The 25,416-nt window shown below is 41.0% G+C and overlaps 1 protein-coding gene across 1 annotated transcript in view; it reads left to right on the top strand.

The window, feature by feature from the left end:
- The window catches only part of CDH13 (cadherin 13), a 1,012,702-nt gene that overhangs the window by 215,573 nt on the left and 771,713 nt on the right, over positions 1–25,416 (top strand). The gene's annotated exons all lie outside the window — the stretch shown is intronic.

Raw genomic sequence — 25,416 nt, 5'->3', positions numbered from 1 at the left:
AAAATAATGGTGAGAGCAGGATGTTAGCTTCTGGGAAGTTTTAGGCATAGGAATTTAAACTCTTATTCTTAATGCTAATAAGATAGTTTTCTGAAAGATTTGAAACCTCTACTGGCTATTCTAAACTCAAATCCCCCCAAATCCAATTAATGTCCTCAAAATATGCTCTGCTCAGATCTGTGGTTATAATCTCTTCCTATTTTTAATGCCAGTGTTATATTGTTTTATCTTTATGAGGGCATGGAGTGCATTGCTAAAGGTATAACAAGCTTAGTTTTAGCACAACGAATTTAAAATTGATGGTAGACAAATAAGCCTTTAATTGTAGGCTCTTGAGCACCATTCTTTAACATTTGGGAAAGAAGGATATGAAAACAATGGTTTAATTTGGTCAGATGCTCTATGGTCCCTTTAGGGAAGGTAACTGTACATTGGCCCTTATGGTCCCAGGCCTGCCTTTCAGGATAACCACATTCCTTCATTCCTGTGCTATGTGGCTGGCATGTTTAAAGAAAAGGGGGAAAAGAAAACTCAGCCTGTCCGATTGGATTGTTCTGGGAGGCTGGAGCACATTTTAAGAGTTGAAAGGAACACAGTAATGAAGATACAATGTTGAGCATCAAGGGAGCCCTCCAAGGTGAAGCCCATGCACATCTTGATGCAATTATGCCTATGAAATCATTTCAATAATTAGAGTCTATAATGACAAGGTGCAGGACTGGCACCATAAGTGAATTCCAGTGTGTGATTTCATGTTAATTTGATCCCTGAGTGTGACTCCTGGGTCAGGCCATCACGAACTCTCATTTGTCTTTTGATTCTTCTATTTATCAGAGTCACTATATTTTAAACGGAACTTGGTTTAAGGTACCATTTTTCTGGCTCTCATCTCCTCTCGTCTGCATCATCTCCTCTCTTCTCTTCTCCTTTTCTCTTTTTTTCTCTTTTCCTCCAAGCAATTCCCAAATGGCATCTATATTAACATGTGTGGAAATGTGAAGCCACCCTGAGTATGGAAATTATTAATAGACTTGGTATGCAAAGCAGGCCCATAAACGTGATGACTTCTGTAATCTTCACGACACCAAACAGCTTTTAATTCACCTCTGAGAAGCTGGAAACAATCATACTTTGGGGGACCTTTTTCATTTAAACTAGACCATCCTGTACATTCCAATATCACAGTTTTGTGTGTGTCTATGTAGTTTTTTTTTTTTTTAATCCCCTAAGTAATTTAGTGGGTTATGGCTGTTGATTCTGTGTAAGCTAGTAAATGCTAAATGGAACTAGGTTGATTATCAATGATAGCACGTTCAGGAAAAGTCAGTGATATAGGGATGGAGGATATTTAAAAATTTATATGTGAATTTGTATGTGAATTGTTGGATCAGCAAAATCTGATTAGCCCCCTTCTCAGTGAAACTGTGGGTCCGTGTATATTACTAGGGAAAAAAATACAAAGAGCAGATTTGGTTTGATACTTTTCAGTTCATCTCAAAGCAGTGAACATAGGTTGTCGTGAGAATAACCCTGAGAATAAGGTTAATCGTGCCTAAATGAAGAAGAAAGTTTTCACAGACTTGAGAAAGTTTATCGAATACTGTTTGGGAAATCTGGATTTCCAGAAGCAGTAGCAATGTATTTTGCTCTATTCCACATGGAAGAGGAAATAAAAAGCACAAAATTTTGAACGGCTTTTCCCCCTAACCAACTAACATTTTAAGTCTCCCTGCCTCCCTCCCTTCTCATTCTCAGTTTCTTTCATGCATTTCTTTATGGTCCAACACAAGACCTTTCTATCTCTGAAAAATGTGATTAGCCAAGAAACCAATGAGTGGTGCGACCTCTCAGAATGAAGGCCATATTGTCACAAGGCTAACATCTGGATGAAAACTGGAAAGAATCAAGCAGAACCAGAATGTTTAAAAATACTTAGATATTTGAGACCACTACCAAGATCCAGAAAATGGTTAGAGATAGTTCAGTGATGTGTAAATATAAGCTGACGATCTAGGTAATAACAGGGGCTAAAAGAAACCAGGTTAGTAACATTACCTTGGACTCCTCCTATGGCAGTTACACGTTCCATTTTTCCTTTATCTTTGCAATATTTAGGCGATTTGGCTTCCAATTATTGTGAATTTTTACCTTGCAGAAAGTGTAAAGTACAGCATTATCAATCAATTTATGTCTACACTTTTCACCATTTTATAAACTTGTCTGAAAATGTTGTCTCTGCCCTACAGACATAGTATATCTGCTCCTACCCCAGACTTATATTCAACCAATTCTCTGTTAGCTTTTAGCCGCATTACAGGGAATGTTTATTCTATCCATGGCTTCCTGCTCTTTTTGTTCAGACGGTAATATTTCCTTTTATCCTTTTTCATCTTTCCCCTCAATTCTCAATGACTTATCTTTTTCTGCTTTAACTGTTACTAATGGTCACCTCCACTCCTTTTATTTCCCTAATATTTTATTCACTGTTAACTCTGACACATCTTTCCCTCAGTTGTTCTAAAGCCTTTTATTTTCTTCACATCCAAATAACTCTTTATTCTACTCTCCTTTCCACTAACTAGACTTGCTTTCGTCTTTAAAGGGCCATTTTCAACAAGCTTCTAGGATCAAAACATGGCATCCCACTATTTCTTCTAATGTAACCAGGGGAGCTTTATCATTGTAACTTTCACAGCATGATGCAAAACCCCCAACTCAAGATAACTTGGACAAAAGTTTCCTGGCTTCATCTCAGTCTTAAAAGGGGAGCTGGGAGATGTGTTTATTGTCATTTTCAATGAGAAGTACAAGAAGAAAGGGGAAGGCAGTTTAGAAGGCAGAAACTCAGAAAGGAGATATCCACTCAAGGCCTTTGGACTCCAGGAGGAATTTGTGAGGGGTTTGTTGCAGGAGGTCCCCAGGGGTTTCCAACACCCCGAATTCTCTTAAATTGGTTGATGGGGTTGCTTCTCCTGCAACGTGAAAATCATGCAGTTCTGGTAGCCGCTATCTTGATACCACAATATTTGGGTAGTGGCCCTGTGTACAGCCTCCCAGCTGACCCAGGCTCCAGAAGAATATCTGGCCTGGAAAACTGACAAGCCCCCCATCTGATATGGAGAAAGACCAAGTGATAAGCTCCTGACTATCTTGTGTCCTGAAAAATTATAGAACAGAATATTCTGCCCGGCCATATCAGCTCAGACAGACCTTCCTGGCATTGAGGAGGGATCTGTGGTCATCTTGTTCACTAAGGGAAACCATACTCATGATCCTCCAGCCTCTATAGGGAGAGATGTCTCCAACTTCCAGTGTCCAGAAAGGACATCTTATTGGCCACCCAGCCACTATCAGGTCAGTGCTTTTCATCCCCCTTGTTCATCCTTCCTGGATCACTCCTCTTGGACTATACACACACAAACACAGATACATAGAGAGAAATTGCCGCACCTGAGTTCACCTAAAATACAACCTGTGTAATTACACTTTTAATAAAGAAGCCTCATTAGTCAAAATAGGCTTGTTATGAAACAACCCCAGCGACCTAACTCTATAAGAGTTGATTTCTCATTCAGGTCACGTGGATGCAGGTTGCCTGCTTTCCTGGGTAGCTCTCCTTTGAGTAGCTGCCCTCCACGCAGGAACTCGAGGACCCAAGCTACTTCCAACTTGGTCCTGCCACCTTGGGCCTTGGAGTTACTCTTAAGTCACCGAGCTGGAGAATAGGGGGTTGAGAAAAAGGGTGAGGAAGGCACCACAGATGTTTAACCACTTGAGCTCAAAAGGGACATGTATCATTTCTGCTTACACTCTTAGCCAGACCTAGTCAGATAGCCAAGCTAACTGCAAAAGAAGCTGAGCAATGTAGAGGAACACGAGTATTGGCGTAAGTTCACCATCTCTACACAGATCCTAGCAAAGCAAAGTGACCCCAGTCAAAAAGAGACTCGCAAAAGAGACAGAACCGGACCACAGAGGAGGCAACTGTCTCTGAGTAACTTGGGCCCACACGGGGATAAGGACGAAGTTGGTCATTCAAGCAGGACAGCAAGGTCATGGACCTGTGACTACATCCTGATTTTCTTGTCAGGAGATGCTTCCCACTGAGCAGAATCAGCTTCTTCCCAGCCCCCTCTTGCAACACCCAGGGAGGGACCTTTTAATGATTCTACTAAGGATGGGCTCTAGTTGTACCCTCCCGATGATTGTAGTATTGAGGTTAAGGTCATATAGTTTAAAACTCACATTGACTAGAGTTCAAACATATGACACAGTCACATGTTAGCTACGTGGCCAAGAGTGAGTTACCTGAATCCTGTAAGTTTGAATTACCTCATCTCTCTAAGAAGGATAATTACAGTCTTTACTTCTAGAGTTGATGCAGTAATTGATGGAAAAATGCTTAGAACATAGTTATGAATAAATGGAAGCTGTTATTATTATTACTATCATTATTGCTATTATTATTGCCATTGTTGTTGTTATTATTACTATTATTCAGAGGTCTTAGATAGGTTTGGGATCCTTATAATGGCCATCTAAACCTGACTTTTTAGAAGACAAATCATGGACATTAAAATCTGAAGAGATTAAAAAAAAATCTGAATCAGTGATTCTAGGATTTGAACTTCATGGGCCAGTAGAATTTTTAAAAAATCTTGGATTGATAAGAGTGTACTTTTAAACATTTTTCTACATCTGAATATGAAAAAAAAGGGGAAAAAAGCAAGCTAATAAATGAGATAGAGTGAGAATACTTCCATTTACTGTGGCCAGACTTTTCTTTTAAAAGGTCATTAGTATCAAAAAACAAACGAAACAGGAGTAAGGACCAACTACAGAAGAGAAGGCAGTCTTTTAATTTGAGTAAATTTTACTTTGTAAAAAATGCACCAAGTGTTTTTGTTTACCTCATTTTGGTGGGAAATCACTGATTTAAGGCATTAGGTTGATGTTACTTAATCTCTTGACTTTTCTGATATTCTTCTAAAGTTTCAGTATGTTCATCTCCCTGGAGAGGAGGGATAACTCAAGAGACTTCCTCATGAAGGGCTGTATGCATATACTGACAGAAAGAAAGATAATTTCTAGAAAATGTAACAGGTATGCACACATTAGAGGCAGATGTTGGGAATTTTTAAAGGCACCCCTAGTGCTGACGAATGTGGCATCTGTGGCCTTCATAGCCGATATTTACTGTGTGCTCTCTAAGTGTGGAGAGTCCCCTTGAAACTCATAATAAGCCTTAGGGGGAAAAATACCCTCATGTGCGCATTTTACAGGTGAGGATACTAAGGCTGGGCTAGGTGAGGCACTTCATCCATGGTTGTATTGCTTATAGTTGGTGACATCAAAATTTGAATCCGGGATTCCAGTGCTCTGGCTCTTATCCAGAGTTCTCTGGTCCTGTGTCTTGTAGCTGTTGTTGATGTTGGTCGTGACCTATCAAGGAAATTTGCCACTTAATTTTCCCCATCTACTTTCGTCAACCTGGGTGAAATAGAGAATTTCTACTGCATTATGTTTTTTCTGTTCGTAGACAAGTTCATTCTTCCTCTATAATACAGAAAAATATAGAAAAAGTACCTCTTTTTCCTGTCTTGGATGGATCCAGTGCCAGATCGTCCATGACCCTGCACTCCTTGCTTTCTGCCCTCCCCCATGAGTTCCTTTCACCAAGACACTTCTTGGTCATGCCACCTTGATACCGACCTTGGTTAGTAGCCAAGTCATCCATGGAGTCCATGGTGTTGCATAAATCATATTTGTACTTAACATACATGAGTCATGGCTTTTGAGGGTGTTTTTAATTGACTATAAATCAAACAGGGAACTTAAAAAATGAAGGCAATTAATGAAAACGCAATGTGAGAGGTGTTTTGCATCCTAACGCAGGAAATACATTGCTAGTGAATTAAATGTCAAAACAAAGGCCCTTTTGACCCTGCTGAAAAGATTTCATTTGGGTGGTAATAAATGGATGAACTTTCCAACCTGGCAGGTGGAGAAATTCCTGTTTCCTGAGTTCAAGCTGACTCGGGATTTTGTCTGTATGTATTCCCTATCCTTGAGAACTTCCTAAATTCTTTTGCTTTTGTTTTCAGTTTTAGTGATTTAAGAAATAAAAAACAAAGATAATTTCCTTTCCATTTTCTCGTTGTCCTCTGTACTACTAACTTGTATTAACTCTCAGGTTGGGAGATTGATTCACTGATTAGTGTAATTATTTAACGTGACCTGTACTACAGTCTACATAGATCTGAATAGGTTGGAGTTTCAAGTGGTATATTTGGTTTAAACTGTTGTGATATGCCAAGGAAATTCACTCTGGTGTCACTTAATTCACTCCATCATTATGAAGGTGATTATACTTTGGATCAGAATGTGGACTCCTATTTACATTGATTTTTCCTATATTTAAACAGAGTCCTATAGAAATGTAATATTTTTACAGGTTTGCCTCCCACTCCGCCACCAACATATCTGTAACAGTTGAGTAATCAATTAATGTTAACTAGGGTACTCATAAATGCATTATATTAACTACCTCATTTCATAAAGGTAAAGTGATATAATAAAATAACTGCAGAATAAAAAGAACGCATATACCCATTAGGGAGGGATATGGTAAAATGCTTAGAGATCCTTCCATTAGACTTGGGTCCTAAGTTGTACTTTGAAGATTGGGAAACATAAGAGGTAACAGGGTGAGAGGGCCTTAGGAGAAGAGGAATGTAGATGCAACGGAGGTCTCTTGGCATAAGTTTTCTTATCAGTGGAATGAAAGAAATAAATAGGCCAGAGGAGTCACACTGTCAGCTCTTGGATTAAATTTGTCCCACAGATATGTCCTGTTTGGCTGCTCAGTGTAGGAGTCTGAAGTGTTTAATGAAAGAAGTTCATTGTCAACATTGAGAATTTCACTTTTAAAAATTCATAACTTCTGGCAGTACTGGACCTCTAGAGTATAGATCCTAGAGGCAGGCTGCCTGAGTCTAAATCCAAGGTTAGCCCAGTATCAGCTAAGCAACTTGGGCAAGTTGTGTTGCGGTGTTTAACCTCCCTGTGGCTCCGTTTCCTCATTTGGAAAAAGAATCATAATGGTAGCAACCTCAATAGGTTATTCTGAGGATTAAATATTCATCTATGTAAAGGGCTCTGAAAAGTGGCTGGTCTATCGTAAGCACTAAAATATTAGCTGCTGGAAGTAGTGTAGCAATAACAGTAGCTGAGGCCTTCCTTGTGGTTCTCCAGTCTCTACTGTCTTCCTGTCATCTGATCAACTTCCTCCTTTATTCTGCCTGTCCCTTATAGGCATGTACATTCACCTCCATGAAGTCACCCTTGCTCCTGAGACAGGTGTGTGGGTCGAATGATTCACCACAGAAGACCAAACACACATGTTGTTTTTATCATACCACTGCTGTTATTGACAGTGGTTGTTATTGGTGGTAAAGGAGGCAGAGGATGGTGCTAAGATATTGAAGGGCATGGGGCGGCTGGTGCTGACTGAGACTTTGAAATCTACCTTTAGTGCTTTGAATTGTCAATATGGGGAATATATGAAAAGGGGAGCCATGCGATCAGTGTGGCTGGCTTTCTGGAAGTTCAGAATAGGACACGGATACGAGAGAAGAGCTGGGAAGGCTCAGGCTGGCATGGAGCCTTTTCAGAAGTTCTGAGATGGGGATGGTTGGGAGGCATATCAAAGGAGACATGGGCAGGGGAGAAGGCAGCATGATTAAGAAGCACCGGACTGTGAAATAAGGCTAAGAGCAGAGCCCCAGAGAACTCCAAGGGTCTAGACTGGAGAAGACATCTAGAAGACAAGTTTTCTAAAAGAGATGCAGCATCCCTGGAGTTTATCCCAGCTCAAACACTGACTTGTGTGACCCTTTTCCTCTCTGGACCTCTGTTTCCCCATTTGTGTAATGAGGGTATATTAGGGCTCTTTTGGTTGTAATCCAAAGTAACCCAACTCTAACTGGCTTTAGCAAAACTATATAAAATTATCAGCTCACACGACTGAAAATTTCAAGGTTTGAGCTGGCTTTAGGAGCACGTGGATCTAGATGCTCTAATGATATCATCAGTATCACACTTAATTCTTCAGCTCTGCTTTATATAGTGTTGGCACCCCTCACTCTCAGAGGTGTTTCCTCCAGGATGGCCAACAGAAGTCCCAGCCTTTTATGCTCCCAGCGTTAACAACCCAGAGCATCTTTTTCCAAGTGTCCCAGTGAACACCCCATGGCTAACTCTCTGGGTCCAGCTTGGGTCATGTACCTACCCCTGAACCCGTCAAGGGGTCCAGGAAGATTTGGGCTGGCAAAAGCAAGAGAGTCCACCATGAGGGTCTTTCACTCTGTTGCTAAGGTCCTTTTCAGGACTAACATTCTACGACTGCAGGCTGTGGTCCGTGCAAGAGAATTTTTAGAACCTAGCACACACGCACGTTGGAAACGTCTCTTACGTGGCAGCAGATGACAGCCATCATGCCAGGTTTCTCACTGGTGATGCTGGTGAGCAGATTGCTTAATTAAGACTGTCAAATTCTACGTGCTGCCATATGGCCTCACTCTTCAACTTGTTGAGTGTCTTCACTCACATGGTTCTGGAGCTGGTATAAATCGCTTTTATTTCTGTTTTTCTTCAAAGGGTTAAGAGTACAGGAACATACAGATGTTACAGGAGCATCTCCGAATTGAAGGTGTTAGAACCACATGAATTGGGCTGCTTAATGAGTACAACACCAAAACTTAAATTGGGCAAGATTAACCATGGCTTTAAATAGTTTGAGAAGGCAGAAGGTCTTATTATCCTGTAACAGATCAAATCCACACACATTCTAATAATTGTGATGCCCTCTGTCTGTCCTTTTTTATCTTAATTTTCATGGAAATTTTTGTTGGCTTGAAAGCAAAAGGGCAAGAGGTGCAAACACTTGCCAGTCAGAATATCCCTAGGCACTTTTTGTACTTGACCAAATTTGCATTCTCTTTCTGGAGATAGAAATAGGAGATAGGAAAGGAAATGACATACATGGAGTCCCATTTGTTTAGTCAATTATTTAAGAATCACAGAATGGTTACACATCCCTTATGGCAGACCCTGTACTAGGTACAAGGGATAAAACTTTGAACCAGATAAAAAAAAGATGCCTTTTGTGTTAGAACTTTCATTTTTTATGGAAAGAGAGAGACAGCCGTGATAGAAATACACATCTAAGAAAACAGGAAACTTTTATGTGAAAAGCTGATGATAAATACTATGAAGGAAATAAGACAAGGTTGTGTCATAGAGATTTCTGGATGGCTGCGATGGAATGGGTGGCTAAAGAAGTTTTCTTTGTGAAGCTGAGACCTGAACTAGGAGAAGGAACCAGCCAGGGGGAGACGGCGTTGGTAAACCTTTAGGCAGAGAGATCAGGTAATGTAAAAGCACTAAGCTGAGAACAGGTTTTTTAGTTTAAGATACTCTGATCTAGGAAAGGGGGCGGGGGTACCATTTTATCCATTTAATCAAGTCAACAGCCGTTTGTAAGATAGGATTAGGCATGAAGGTTGATTTAAAGACCCAGTATCTCAAAAGAAGTACCAACTGTGGAAAAGGAGCTGTGATCTCCTGACTCTGTATGTTCTCTCCATGTGAAGGGCTACATCCAGTTCCCTCCCACAGAAGTGCTCCAGTCCTTCCCTTGGAGAACAGACTGGGGTGCCCCTGACAGCCTCACAGGGCTTTTGGTATGGGCTTCTGAGTTGGATCACTTGCCTCCATCGCTTGCAACATGGTGGTATTTCCAGTCACTCACCCTCTCAGTTCCTCAGTAAACCTCTCAGTTCCCCATCTGTAAAAGGGAGGTAGTGTTTCAAGGATCGATTAATCAAGATAACATATGCAAAAGTGTTAGGACAGTGCCTGCCACATGGAAGCTCTATATAAAGGTTGGGTGATTTTATTATTGGAAAGAATAAGGCAAGGGAGGGAATGTCTACAGAGTGATGCTGTTGGAATGGTAGTGCCTGTGTGTACCAAACGTGCCATGGGGAATTTGCAACCCTAGCCCTAACTCCTCTGAAACACGTGTTCTTCCTACTCCTCTAAGTCTCCATTTTAGGAATTGTCATGTTGTCGGGGCACCTGCCACTACCCCCTCCCAATACACACACATTCTGCTTCCTCATGTTTGATCTCTTTGGGTAAAAATTAAAAGGATGTTCCCTGAAAAGCATTTGAGAAGTGATCCTTCCCAACCTTAGATCCAGATGTGTCTTGGAATTTAGAAAAAGCTAGTGAAACGTATATGCTGTATATTACCCACTCCACCAGGGAGGTCTGGGGCAGCACCGTGTAATAAAACATATATTTCTGCAGTGACACATATGGATATTTACCCTAACCAGGATAAACAAGGACCACAAATACCACCATGTGTGTTCAGGTTGGGTTTTGCTGCCAAGTGAGGTACAAGGACACTGGTGTGTGGAGCATCTTGGATTTCTGAGTTGCAGGCTGCCCTCCTTAGGAGAACATTCCCGTGAAAAATTGCAGACCTCAATTCCGCTGAAACATTCAGCTGGCCTCTCCACATCCCAGCTGCTTCTCGGGGCAGCAGAGTGTGTTGGTGGACCAGCCTCCAGGTTCCAGCCACCCCACACAACCCCGCTTCTCCTTGTGAGCAACTTGGTAAGTGGTGTCTTAGCGGGACACCCCGAAAAGTGTCCAGCTGCTGCACCAGCTTATTGCATCCTCCTCTGAAGCCCAAACAGTGATCAGCCATCCAGCTTCCTCTTAATTGCGCAAGTCAGCTGATTGCAGAGACCTCCCAGAGGATCTATTTTTAGCTAAAACTGGTCTTAATTTTCATATGTATACATTAAATTCCGTGGGGGCAGGGGGAATTCCAAATGAGGAAACGTTGATTCTAAAGAACATGAAAGAAATAATTAGTGCTTGAAAAACAGTTCAAAATATGAGTCAAAACCTCCGAGGAATATGGTTAGCACTGCATTTTTCAGTGGAAAGAAGTTTGTAGAATTAGAAACAGAAAACAAGGGTGAGTGGGGATAAATCAGGCTAGGAGAGGAATTCAGCATCAAATTCTAGGCACTGGGGAAGGAAACTGAAATTAGGGGGCAACCAGGATTGTCAGGTAGATCCAGATGGGGATGTGGCCCAGTGGTCATTCCCATAGTCCAAAGGGGCAGAGAGGGCATGGGCTAGAACCAGGCCCTTGTCTGTAGTCTAGAGGGATGGAGAAGCAACATCTCCTAGGTAAGGCGTGGAGCCTGGTGCACAGCAGCTCTGATTAAGTTTCCAGGTGTTTTGTTTGTTTTGGAGAAAGGTCAAGGCAGTTCTAGAGTGAGTGAGGCCTAACATAGAGATGTACATAAAAATCGTTTTGTTTCCAAAGTTGCCTGCTTTGTTTTGGGATAGCTCAATTCCAACTTTTTGCTCTCATCATGTACATTTTTGATCAGGAATGTTTTTATGATAGGTATAGCCAATTTGTGTACCTAGGGAGAGGTTCGATTGTTCTGTCATAAATATTTGTCAGCTGCAATTACAATTCAGTGACTTTATCAGTTATGAGAAACCCTAACCAACTCAAGACTCTAAAGAAAAGTATATAATGGAAGGAAATTGTGTGGCTCACAGGTTCATCCAAAGACCTGAATGATGAGGCCTCAGGAAGAACAGAAACTAAGGAAGCTCCAAGAGTTTCAGCAGAGAATAACTCAGAGAGAGTTAAGACAGTGCTTTTAAAACCTTCTGTAGAGGGCTTCCCTGGTGGCGCAGTGGTTGGGGGTCCACCTGCCGATGCAGGGGATGCGGGTTCGTGATCCGGTCTGGGAAGATCCCACATGCCGCGGAGCAGCTGGGCCCGTGAGCCATGGCCGCTGGGGCTGCGCGTCCGGAGCCTGTGCTCCGCAATGGGGGAGGCCGCAACAGTGAGAGGCCCGTGTACCGCAAAAAACAAAACAAAACAAAACAAAAACTTCTGTAGTGAAAGATCAGTTTTTGTTTCATTTTGTTTAATTTCAGTGCTTTATAGACTGATACTTTTGTAAAACAAAAACTGTCAAAATACAATTTTCAGTAAGTTAAAAAATATGACTCTTTTAGGAATATAAAGTGCAGACAGGTCCACACTCATCAACTAAAAAGCAAACCAATAAGATAATAAGTGTGACTCGAAGAACATTGGGAGAGCTAAGTATTTGTAGGTGATTTAATAATAAAGAAATTTTAGAATCAGTCTGCTAGCTTATATACAAAGCCAGTTGATATCCTACAAGATATCTTTTCTACTGAATAATATTCATGTTTCTACTATACAGAAACCTACAAATTAACATGTAATTTCACTAAATATGCAACCTTCAATGAGTAGTAAACTATGAGGTGAACAAATTACATTTTCTTAGATAATTAAATAATCCTTGAATGGACTTTTTAAGTAATGCTTATATGTGACATTGAAATAACATCTCCCGCCACCACACACATTTTTGTCTTACTTTCAAGTCTTAAACAATTTTGCTTCACAATATAATAAACATTTTTAATGTAAGAATGAAAATAAAAAACAAACACAAATGAAATGTAAGCTTTAAAAAACTAGATTGGTGCTTCCCTGGTGGCACAGTGGTTAAGAATCCACCTGCCAATGCAGGGGCCACAGGTTCGAGCTGCGGTCCGGGAAGATCCCACATGCTGCGGAGCAACTAAGCCCGTGTGCCACAACTACTGAGCCTGTGCTCAAGAGGCTGTGAGCCAAAACTACTGAGCCCACGTGCCACAACTACTGAAGCCCATGTGCCTAGAGCCCGTACTCCCAACAAGAGAAGACACCACAGTGGGAAGCCCACGCACCACAACGAAGAGTAGACCCTGCTCGCCACAACTAGAGAAAGCCCATGTGCAGCAACGAAGACCAAAACGTAGCCAAAAAATAAAATAAATTAAAAACTAGATTGAATAGGTTTTCAGTCATGTGGCCAAACAGCTCATAGTACGACTTCCCAAAATATCACCAGATAACTCGTGTTAATAAAGCAAAGGTACATTTGTTAAAGCTGTCTTCCATAGGGAACACCACTTTGACAGAATCTTAGCAATGTTTCAGAAGGCGGAAGTCAGAATGGATATTTATGGGGTTTGGGAGGGAGAATCCCAGCTCTTGTGATTTAAGGTAGGAAACTGGCATTGGGTAAAGTTCATGACATGCTAGCAAGGTCTTAAGGTAAGTCTTGAAGTAAGTCTTATAAGTAAGTTTTTTTTTTTGGATAAATGAGCTATTTGTCCAGGTAGCCGACAGTGCCCTCAGGTAAATTGATCTTCATAAATTTCCTGAAACAAACAGTGAAGTTTTTGTTGTTGTTTCTATTGGTTTAGTCTTACCTTTCTCGGGCAAAGGCTTCTGGGAACAAACAGTCAGGTTGACACAGGCGGTCTCAGTTCTTAGTCTTAACAGCTAAGCCATGTTGTGTGGGTGGTCTCCATTCTCAGCACGTGGTAGTTTGTATTTTTTCTAAGTCCGCATTTTCCAAACATCTGTCTTTGGATTGCTGTTCTACAAAACGGTAATAGGAATGCACCATGAGGAAAAATGGTTTGAAGTTAAATAAGTTTGGGTAATGCTGTGTTTTTGTTTTTGTTTTAACTGTAGGACTTCTCAGACCTTTAAAATATGAAAATGCACAGTGAACGTTCCAGAAGGCCTACTGACATGCCTCAGAATCTAACCCCTTCCTAGTCTAAAAAGAGCTCACCTTATTTAATCCTCCCTAAACTGTAGAGCTTCACCCACCTCCACCCCATCCATTTTTTAAGAAACTTCCAGTAGCTTCAGCATGCAAAAGTAAGCCACCTTTCCAGTCTCACCTGGGGGCTAGAAAAATCTGAGCCTGCAAGACTCAAGCCTTGCCTTTCTTCTTGGGAAGAGGGGAATGTGCAAATATTTTCTTTTTTATTCTTTCTCATTCTGCTGAGCTCATAGGAAATAAGACAGAGTAAAACGCTTGGAAAACATACTCAACTGTAAAATACAAAGCTCTGAGTAAAGCCTTTCTGAGACTCAGAAAGCCTTCCTGTCTTGTTTCTGTGTCCAGAAGCTTTCCCCTGTCTCCTCTTCCAGGCTAAAATGGTCTCAGGGTAGGTGGGAACCTCTCCATGAAATCCTGAGTTAGCTCTACCTAAGGCTTACAGGAAAACATTTGCAATGTAGAAAGCCCTTTTCTCTCTTGGTAAAGCCTGGCTTTCAAGACTTCTGTTGCACTAAAGTCTTTAGGCTGATTATTGAACCTTTCACTCTCTTTGCATTCCTGATTCTACATCCTAATCCTCCCTAAGGCAACAGATGCCTCTGGCAAAACAAGGGGGAGGTCAACTTGGAAAATCTGAAATGAAGGGCAAGCAGGTACATTTCCATAAAATGGTCCCTGTTCCTAGAGGCACAAACCCAGGCTGACAAGAAGGCAGGAAGCTGCTCTATAACCACCCAGGCGTTGAGAGCGGAGAGCGTGATTCTGGAACCTCTCCTGTGGGTTGGGGCTTCTGAAAGCTTGCCTACTTGGTCACCATGTTGTATGGGACTAGGCGGGTTTGGGTGGAGGTAGAGGGATCAATGCTGGCGACTGGTGGGGAGTTGGAGACAGGGGCAGCCTTTAGGGAATTTATACACCTCTAGGAAGTTATTGGGGAATTGAGCACAAAAAGCCAAAAATTTTTGTCTTTACCACTCTGAAGCACCAAGACTCCGTCTTCAGCATTTATGCCCATATAGGCATCACCTGAGTATCTTGAGATTGAGACATTGAAAAACAGGTCAGGTCTGATTTTACTGAGCTTTTAAAGAAAGGCACCATACAGTCTTTGAAGTGTTACACGGCCTGCTAACTTCTTTGAGGACACAAAGATCCTTATTTTCTCAAGTTCCCCCATTTGCTGACAGAGTCCCCTCCCACCCTGTACCCGTGACACCAGCTACATGCGTGATCTGGACTCCAGGTACATTTCTCCTCCCCACAGTCAGCTCCCACCAGCTCCAAACCATTCCAGGGAGAAGGTCAAGCGCTGCCTGGAGTTCAGCAGACCTTGCATGTGCTTGTTAGCATCCCAGCTCTGATCCTCACAGTGTGTGTGGCAGGCAAACACCCAGGCTCTGGGGTCCGAATGCTTGGATTTAAATGCCAGCTCTAACCCTAACTCTGCCATCTGGGAGAAGTTACTTAACTTCACTAAGCTTCCATTTCTTCTGAAAGCCAAGCATACCATGAGATGCTTAAAGACAAATTTGAGGCTGACACATAGACACTGCTCAGTAAAGGGTAGTGATTTATAACAATTAATGTAATTTGATGATGGGCTCCCAAACCCCACTTTGAGCTCCATGTGTAAATGTTATATGCTGATAATACATTAGATTTTGTTCGGCCTCTTCCTATCACTCCAAATATCTTCCACTTTGAAACGGGAGTCACTCGCCTATTCAGTGCAATATCCTCTTTCTCTTCCTACCCACAAGATTACCCCGAAAACAGGCTCTTGGCACCGGGCCCTGGTACCTGAGAGGTCCGAATGTTTTTAGTTTATTATTAAAATGTTTGCCATTACATTTACATAGTACCCGGCTGGGTTGATTGCTTCATATATCGACGGTACTAAAGTGGATACTGAATGTTTTGCCTGCCAAGGGCCTTCATCTAGTTCAGCCTGAGCATATATAAAAGTGATTTGAATGGAAGCGTTTGCTCTATTATTTTGGTGATGGATTTAGGGAAATGGAAAGTAGCAAATTGCTTTGTTTTTGGACCTTTGCCAGGTCCATCCTGGTTATGGATAACGCTTGGTTGATTGAAGAAGGCCAGCTGCTGCTCTAATAGCCTAAATCAATGACCAACGGTGCCCATTAGCAAGCATGTCATGTGTGCTGTAGTGAAAAGCGTTTTATAATTGTGAATTAATATCTTTTCTATTATATATCAATATGATGCTATATTTTACAACTTGACCAGCCCTGCCATACTAATATTGATATTAGGGTCAACTCCACTTTTATGATATCCTTCAGAAGATGTACACACAACTCCTGGCTTCAACTGAGGGAGTTCACACTCAAAACCTCAGTTTCCACATCTGTAAAACAGACTGAATAATTCCCGTGTCCTGGGGATGTGAAAATTCAATGCGATAAAGTTTGTGAGAGCATTTTTAAGCCTTTAAGCATTACTCTCTGATGTCCAGTGCCTCTTTAGAAAAGATTTCCCCGTGTTTGTGTTGACTCTTTCAAATGGAATATGTGGTTGCTCTTACTGTTTCCACAACAGTTTCAAGTGTTTTGTTGTTGTTTTTCTTTATCAGAGTGAAATGTGTTTGGAAAAGACACATGGCCAAGGTTGACTCGATGACTGGGCTTATCCAAGACTTATGTGAAAGCAGTTGGGTGTGTTGAGACTTCAGTCTGCACCTCCGGGCCACCTTGCAGGAGGGCCCAAGCCTGCATTTTGGGTAATGTCATAGGTTGGGGTCTCCAGAAAGCTGACTCAGAGATGTAGATTGGTGTGCAGGAAGTTTATAAGAGAGTGCTTTGGAGGTTGCCACCTGTGGGTGTAGGATTGGGTAGAGGAGAAGCTGGGCTCTCATATGGTCTCACTAAATGCTCAACCAACCCCCTAGGGAACTCTGAAGCCTGAATGGCCCTTCAGGCTGGTCTTGAGCTGGGGTGAAGGAGCCAGGCCTTTATAACTCAATGGTGATCTGTCATGGAATGTGGACCATGAGACAGGACTGTTAATCTTAGGGGAGAAGATAGTCTTCACCCAGGGCAGTTCCATGGAGGGCTGACAGCTGAAGGCTGTCTCCAAAGGCTGGGAAAATAAATCCTTCAGCTCTGAAGAGGAATCTGACAGGTGTGTTACAGCATCCACTACAGTTAGGAAGAAAACAAAGCCATCTGGTACCCACTGAGATAGTTTCCATTAGTCACTGCTGCCCTTAGAGACAGACACCCACATTTCTAGTGTTGTTACCTGGTACATTGGTGGGAGGGAGAGAGAAGGCTGTCTGACTGCTCCATCTGTGGAACCATAGCTAATCAGTTGGTTTGTGCCCCCTGTATCCGCTTCTCTTCCCAGCTCCCACTCCAGTGGCACTGCCCTGGATCCACCCCCACCTTCTGCAGTAGTACTTGCTTTTTATTTTTAAACTATAATTCCATCTAATTTTTATCTTTCGGGTGTCCTTGTATTAACTTTCATATGTGATTATTTATGTGTGTGTGTGTGTGTGTGTGTCTTCTTAGGAATCTGTATTGGTATTAATTTAGGTATAAGTGAGTTCTCAGCTCAGTCTACCATCATAAATAAAGTATTATAAAGTGGATGCATTTTAGTGTATAAAAATAGAAATTTTTTTTAAGCAGAAGATGAACGTAGGAATTTTAAGGTTTATTTTTAAGTGGAATAAAGATAGGCTAGAATTTTCTAAAGGAATACAGTAACTAGAATGCTGAGGTCATACGAATAATTTTCTTGATCTGTCCGTACAAACTCTTGAGAATAAAGGCAGAATTCATCAGGGACTTGAAAATGGAAGATAATTCTGGTTCTGATGGAGCATGTTGTTTGAAGGTGTGCTAGGCTATTTCAGATGATCTTCACACCAGGAAGGGGAGGGGTCGGATGCCTTGGGAAATGTTGACAAAATCTGCCCCCGCTAACACACTCTTCCCCTTGCTAGTTGAGAAAGACTTCTTAAAGGAGAAAAGAAATCTTATTTATTCAATGTCTAATGGTGACTGAGTTATAAAGTCACCTACAGACAATTCATGCTCTTCCATAGTTTGCTTTATTTTACCACATTTGGTAGTGTGCTCTATAGATCCAGTTTATATTTAAAACTTTTGGAATTAAAAATATATGCTAAAGTTTTTATGTGCAAGTTTGTTACCTGGGGCACAATTTATAATAGGGAAAATTCAGAAACAACTCATGGAAAATTTATATAAATTCTGGCACATCCATGATTCATTATCAAGAACCATGTAGTCATGAAAATAATGTTTCTGAAAAATATTTAAAGATGTGGGAAAATGCTATGATTGAATGTTAAGTAAAAAAAGCAGAATGTAATATGATACATTCATAAAGCCAACTAGATTTTAAATACTTCGTTTTTAAAAAGTCTACTAGGATACTCCCCTGACAATTCATCAACATTAGTATTAGGCTGCTTTACAAGATGTTTCTTAGTTAAACTTTTCATATTTTTTGTAGCCTAATGAGTACACGAAGGCTCAGCATATAATTATTTTCTTAACAAAATGTTTGTTTTTGAAAGTAAAAGGAACCAAAATGTATTTCCTATACAAAACTCCACACCTTGGGGATTTGTTCATTATCCTCTGCATCCTTGAGTCTCTCTTCACCATTGGCATCACCTGTTGGGTGGAGCCCTCTTAGGGAGGCAGCCCAGCCAGCCTGACAATGCTGGGTCGATCCAGGATGCTGTGTCACTTACTAATGGTGTGACCCTAGGCAAGTTACGTAATTTCTCTCAATCTTGGTTTTCCAGTGTGTAAGATGGGCACCCTAATGGTACCTGGTTCCTACTTATCTGGTGAAGATTAAGTGAAATAATGCACTAAAGTGCAGAGTACAGTAAGGAGCACAGACTAAACCTCAATAAATGTTTGTTAGTATCACCATAAGCACTGTTGTCATTAACATTATTAGCCATCACTTGATGTGTTTTGAAGACAAGAAATGATTAACTATAGGCAAGAAAAAATAACCCAAACAGCATTTTTAGCCTCTGTACCACTCTACCCCTACATCAGACCTAGGACTAGCTGAGGCACACGGGGATGCAGAGGTATCATTTAGCTACAAACAGAGTCACAGATCTGTAGGTTCCCCCCTCCTTACTCTCTTTTTTCCTGATCCTGCAGGGGTATCGACTCTAAGATGTGTTCTCCTCACGGCCAACTTGGGAGAAGTGGGGGGTCGTTTGCTCCATTTTAAGAAGAGCATTCCACAAAAGAAAATAGCTATAAAACATCAATAGGACAACATTTTCTTAGATGGGTTTCCATATTAAATGTCATCATTATGTCACTTCAGTTTTATCATAATGGTGACTGAGATCTTTGAAAACTGGGTTCCAGAACGTCTTCCCAGTCTGTGTAATTGTCTCGATTGACATTCTGGATTGACGTTTTGTCACTTTCTTCACAAAAATGACAACATGTACATTAAAAAGATGTGGAGGGAATTCCCTGGCAGTCCAGTGGTTAGGACTCAGCTCTTTCACTGCTGAGACCCGGGGTTCAATTCCTGTTCGGGGAACTAAGATCCTGTAAGCCTCCTGGTGCAGCCTAAATAAATAAATAAATAAATAAAACAAAAAGATATTGAAGGCTGGCAAACAGTATGTCAAAATATTAGCAGAGGTTATTTCTGGGTGGTTGGATTACAGGCATTATTTGCTTTCTTCTTTGACTTCCTACTTTTTCTTCCTTCCTTCCTTCCTTTGTTCCTTCATTCCGTTCCTTCCTTTCTTTCATTCATATTTTTAAAATGAGGCTATACTATTTTTATTTTCCAAAAAAGTTACTTAAAAAAATCCATCTAACAATTAGCTATAGAGTAATACCTTAAGTTCAGCAAACTTGATTTCGAAAAGCCTGAATAGACAGACAGACAGACACACACCAATTTTTTTTTTTACATGAGATTCACATTGGAACTTTTAAAAATAAATAGCAGAAATTTCTAGAGCAGGTAAATTATGATTCAGTTTACACTTCTGTTTTCATAAGTTACTGCCATGGTGTGAAGGTACACAAGTGTTACAAAAATATTAACAACGTAATAAGTATTCATCTTCACTAATAGAATATTACACAGGGTAGGCAATGTCCAACTGCTGTGCCGTGAGTCCTCCCAGCCTCCTAGGAGGTGGATAGTAATGTCGTCCTCGTGTGACAAACATGGAGACCAGGCATGAAGAGTCACTTACTTCCTAAGATCACACAGGTCAAATCTACGCAATCTGGCCCCAGAGTCTGCACCTCTACCTTCTCTGACCCATGTGTATGCACATAAGGCAAACCTGGCCAGCAGTTTACAGTGGTCACCTCTCGGGGCGGGGTGGGGGGGAGGCGCTGGAGCATCACAAACGTTAAATGTGTTGGAGAGAATAGTGGAGGGAATAAGATGATTTTTATTTCCTGTGGCTTCTTTTCTCCCTCCTCTCTCCTCCCTCTGCCCTCCCTCCGTCTTCCCTTCTTCTCTTTTTCCATCCCTTCCTTGCTTCCCTCCTTTTTCTCTTTCTTCCTTTTTGAAAAAACAAACCTAAAGGCATACAAAATCTGGTCTTTAATTTTAAAGAATTTATTTATACTCTTAGTAGGATTTTGATGAAGCGACTTTGTTTTGTGTTCACTCTCTCTGATATGCATAATGCCCTCTCTCCTTCTTGGGATATTAGGAAGAAAAGTAATCTTTTGTTTTTTTAAAATGGAACTGTTTAAATGAAGCATGTATAAGCCTACCGCTTTAACTCAAGGATTCAATAAATCCTAGACGTTGCCTCTAATGTGTAGAGGTCTGAAGAGATCTGTGCTATGAGAGAGTTCACTGATTTCAATTATCTGGATTTCATTATCACCTTCTATGGGTTGGAGAGACAGGATTTTGTAGAATGCCATCACCTGACACTATGACAATGGGGTTTTACACCATTAAATCCAGAGAGCATAAGAGAAGGGATAAGAAATGAGAGGGCTTAAAAGCTATGCCAGTTTCATCGTGGAAAATATGACTTACTAAGCAACTATATGAAATAAAAGCAGGGAATGTCCACTCACCATCCATGTCATTGTATGTGAACTCCTTTCTGTGTTATACGATATTAAGTATTATCATCATCATCATCACCATATACTGCAATTGTATTTAGCAGCAGGAGAAAGAGACAGCTGCACAATAGATAAAGTTCTCAGACTTGAGTGTATGTCAGAATCACCTGGTGGCCGAAGGGGGCTTGTGCAAAATGCAGGTTGCCGGGCTCCATGGCCAGTGGTGCAGACTGAGTATGATTGGGGAACCCAGGGATATGCGTTTGTCAAACATCTCAGGTGATTCTGATGCAGATGGTATGAGGACCACTCAGAGACGCTGATACCAAGCCTCTGCTTTGTCACTTGTTAGTCAAGACACTGCATCTTCCCATCACCCTGGGTGTAATATTTATTCTAAATTTCAGTTCCTCATCTGTATGAGGGGTGCATATAAATCCACACTTTGCTCACAGGGCCTCTGTGAGGATTTAGTAAGAGCATGCCTGGGATGGGGCAGCCTCTGCTCTTCATGGTGTTGTCTGTGGAGACCAAAGGGGAGACGTCCATCATGCTGGTCATCTTGGTCCTCGCTCTGTGCCTGGGACAGTGCTGGGCTTAATGAACACAGCATGTTGGTAATGAACTCACTGCTGGAGCCCAACTGCTTGGGTCCAAATCATGACTCTTCAATTTACTGTGTGATCTTGGACAAATTATTTAACCTCCTGGTGCCTCAGTTTCCTCATCTGTAAAATAGACATAATTATAATATCCACTCCGTGGGTTGTGGGGGGGTATTTTAAAAATTACTGTAAGTAAAACTTTTAGAACAGTGTCTGGCTAACAGTAAAGTGTCACTTAAGAGTTAAATAAATAAATAAAACCTTGTTGGTTGAATTCATGCATGCACACACGCTAAGCTTCTTTCCTTTTCCCTCTTTCAACGTAATGCAGATGTCTTCTTCTAGCTGACAGACTTTTAAAGTGGAGACCACTTTCAAGAGCCTCCACTCCTGGGGAAGGAAATCTGCAGGTCTTAGATGGGCTTGGCAGCCAGCAGAGGCGTGTTGTTGAGACAGGGAGGCTCCCTGGGGCAGGGGTGTCAGCAGAGCAAGCTGGATTCAGCTTTAGTAACTAGGAGAGCTGACAGCTAACAAAATGAGGCTCCCTCAGTCGTCTGTGAAGCAGACAAAGCAAGATATTTAGTTAATAGCAGCAACCTGGTGCCTATAATTTTCAAGTCCTTGGAGGCATATCACATGGCCCAGGGTGAGCCAAGGGACGGAGGAGGGAAGTAAGGGAAGTCAGGGGGAATCTATTTTCCATATCCCTTGTTGTGGTGTTTGACTCACCTAAAGTTAACACACTCACAGAACTTTGCTCAGAAATGTCATTGCTGAAATAAATGCGTTAAATTTAAACTCTGACCGCCCCAACTCCTCTGTTATGCAATGGGACTAGAAACAGCTCAGACTTAAAAGGCATCTCCAAGTTTTTCTCAGCCAGTGAGGCTTAGGCCACTTTGTTTTCTCAGATTGTTCAGCCTTGTCCAATTTTTGGATGAAAGTCCTTTGAATACTTCAGTGGCCATGCTATTTTTCCTCCGATCATCAACTCACAATATGAAGTCTAAGCTGTGAAAACAAAAAATTCCAAGTTCCTTCCCATCCTTATTTTCTAGCCAACTATGGCTTTAGACTAAGGCTGTCTGTTTTAGGGAGAAGATCCCATTTGCACATTTTCTCTTGGTTGGCTGGACTTGCCCACAGATTCTTGGGCGATGTTCAGGAGGCTGCTTTGTGTTTTGGCTGGTGTGTGCTGGAAGTTTTCTTCTGGGCCTATATATAGCCGGAGAAGGGAGATGTTGTTCAGCTCATGCCCAACCTAGAACTCAATCATCTTTTTGCAAGAGATGAATACAAAGACCATAACATTTTGAGCACTGTTTTTTGCTTTGCATTGTAATTTATTTTAATATAAAATATATTTCTGTAGTCTGGTTACAGAAGGAATACCTTGTAGAAAATTTGGTTATTACTGAAAAAGCATAAAGAAGGAAATAAAACCATAAAAGAACTACTAATAAATAACTAGTTTTATGTTTTTTTCTGACTATTTATCCATCTTTCCACTTAACCATCTGTCCACCTTTCTACCTATCCATCTATCCATCTACCCTTCCATCCATCCATCCATCCTTCCTTCCTTATACCCATCCATCCATTCATCAATCCACCCTTCTATTTATGCATCTATTCACCTTCCCATCTATCCATCCCTTCAGGCTTCCATTCATCCCAGGAAGAAATAATAGTTCTTTAAGAGTATAGAATAGTGGTTGAGTACAGGCTTTTCAATGACTTGCTTTGTGCATTCATATCCTGCCTGTACTCTGCACTTTCTGTGCAACCCTGGACAAGTGTTTATGGCTTCTATTCCTCCTTTATAAAATGATATTAATAATAGTGTCTACCACATACAATTGCGTCAGAATTTAATGACAGAATCCATATAAGATGGTTGGCCAAGTGCCTGGCGTAATGGAAGTTCTCAAAAAATATTAGCTATCCTTGTCATTATTATTACTCTTCCTTATTTGAGTTGCCAAGATTTGATAAGAGAACATATACTTAATACAGTGTCTAGCTATTATAATATTATAAATGCAGTAATAAATATACACATGTATATTTTGTTTATGTTACTGACATCCATCTGTTTCATAAACTCATTTTAAGTGCTATTTTAATGGCTGAAAATATTCTATGGTACAAGTATTTGTAACCAAACTATGCAAGTTATTCATTTAGACTTTATTTATATCAAGTTTCTGTTGTTATTAATAATGCTGTGATGAACATCCCTATTCATAGTTATTTCCTTACATTAAATTCCTAGAAGTAGAATTGCTGGTTATATGTTGTACATATTTGAAAGCCTACCATGGTGCCCAGCAAAAAGTCTATACCACTTTGCATTTCCATATGGATGTGATCTCCATATGGCCTGAATTTTCTACACTCTTGCCAGCCTTATGTGTCTCTGCAAACATTTGCCAGTCCAGTAGAAAAAACGTAGGATCTCATTGCTATTTTATTACTCGTTTTTATTTAATTACCAGCAAAGTTGAACTTTGCCGTATGTTTTCTGACCATGTTTATTTCTATTTCTTAAAACTGTCAGCTTATAATACTTGTGCATTTTTCTACTGGGGTGTTTGTTCTTTTCTTAATGATTCTGCCAGAGTTGAAATTTTTGACTTTCTAATGGGAAGGTTTTGGAATTTACTCTTTTCCAATTTATGAAAATTGGCCATAGCCCATCTTCAGTATTCTGAACTTTGTCCCTGTGTTTGTTATTATTTCCTGAACTTTACTGTGTCCCTTCAGCCAATACCATATTCAGCCAAGTGCCATTGGACTTGAATTCATTTTTAAGTGCCCGGAAGCTTCTTACCTCCCTACCTTTTAGTGGGTGTCCTTTCATCTCTGTGATGCTTTCCTGGTTGTTCTAGGTTTCAAGTTCATTCTGTTCATTGAAGAAAATAGTAGATAACAATAATAGCTAACTACTCCTCTTACCATGCCTTTTATGTGTCTCTTTTTGGTCATGTGCTCCTCTTTCTTTGTACCTCTTTTTAAACCTGTGCTTGTTAGGTCTCTGAACAATGACGTCTGTATAGATTTCTCACCCCAGCAGTCTCCCTTTAAATATGGTAAAGAACCTACCAAAAGACTTACCTCTAATATGTGGAGAAATCACTTTAGACTGTGTGCCCAAAGATTCATTTTCTCTAATGGTCTAATGCAGAAATTGGCGAACTTTTCTCTAAAAGGGCCAGGTTGTATTGGGTTGGCCAAAAAGTCCATTTGGGTTTTCCTGTAAGATCTTATGGAAAAGCCAAAACGAACTTTTTGGTCAACCCAGTACATATATTGGCTTTTTGGTCCATGCCATCCATGTTACAGCTACTCAGCTCTGCCCTTGTAGCACAATAGCAGCCATTGACAATCAGTAATGAACATGTCTGGCTGAGTTCCAATGAAATTTTACTTAGAAAAACAGGCAGAGGTCCCATTTGGTCCATGGGCATGGTTTGCCAGATCCTGATCTAAGTAAGAGAAAAGAATTGTTAAGGGAATGTCATGGGAGGAGAATACATTTTAGCTCATTGCCATTAACAGGAAAGAACCTTCAACACTACCGTGGCTGTGGGCTTGATTAGGTGGAGAATTTCCTGAAGGATTGCCTTTCTTTCCCCCGCCCCAGACAGTCCAGCTTGGGGAGAAGGCCCTGGGCAGAAAACACCGGGGAAGGTGAAGAAAAGAACGTGAGAAAAACGTTCCGAGGGCCTTATTCCAGCGACAGACAGCATTTTCAAGTTAAGGATGACTTAAAACCATGGTGAATCCCCGCTCTGGGGGACAAAACATGGGGAGGAGTGTGGGTCCTGGCCCTGAATTGCATTTCTGAACTTCAGCAGTTTCCCTTTAACACATCATTATTCCAGGAAAGTATAGTTTGAGCTGAAAAGGCTGTAAGTCGGGTGTTTTGCTTGCTGATCTTGGTGG

This window comes from Tursiops truncatus, chromosome 19 (assembly GCF_011762595.2).
Source record: "Tursiops truncatus isolate mTurTru1 chromosome 19, mTurTru1.mat.Y, whole genome shotgun sequence".
Classification (NCBI taxonomy): domain Eukaryota; kingdom Metazoa; phylum Chordata; class Mammalia; order Artiodactyla; family Delphinidae; genus Tursiops; species Tursiops truncatus.
The sequence above is the reverse complement of the archived record's forward strand: the minus strand, read 5'-3'. Positions and strand labels throughout refer to the sequence as shown.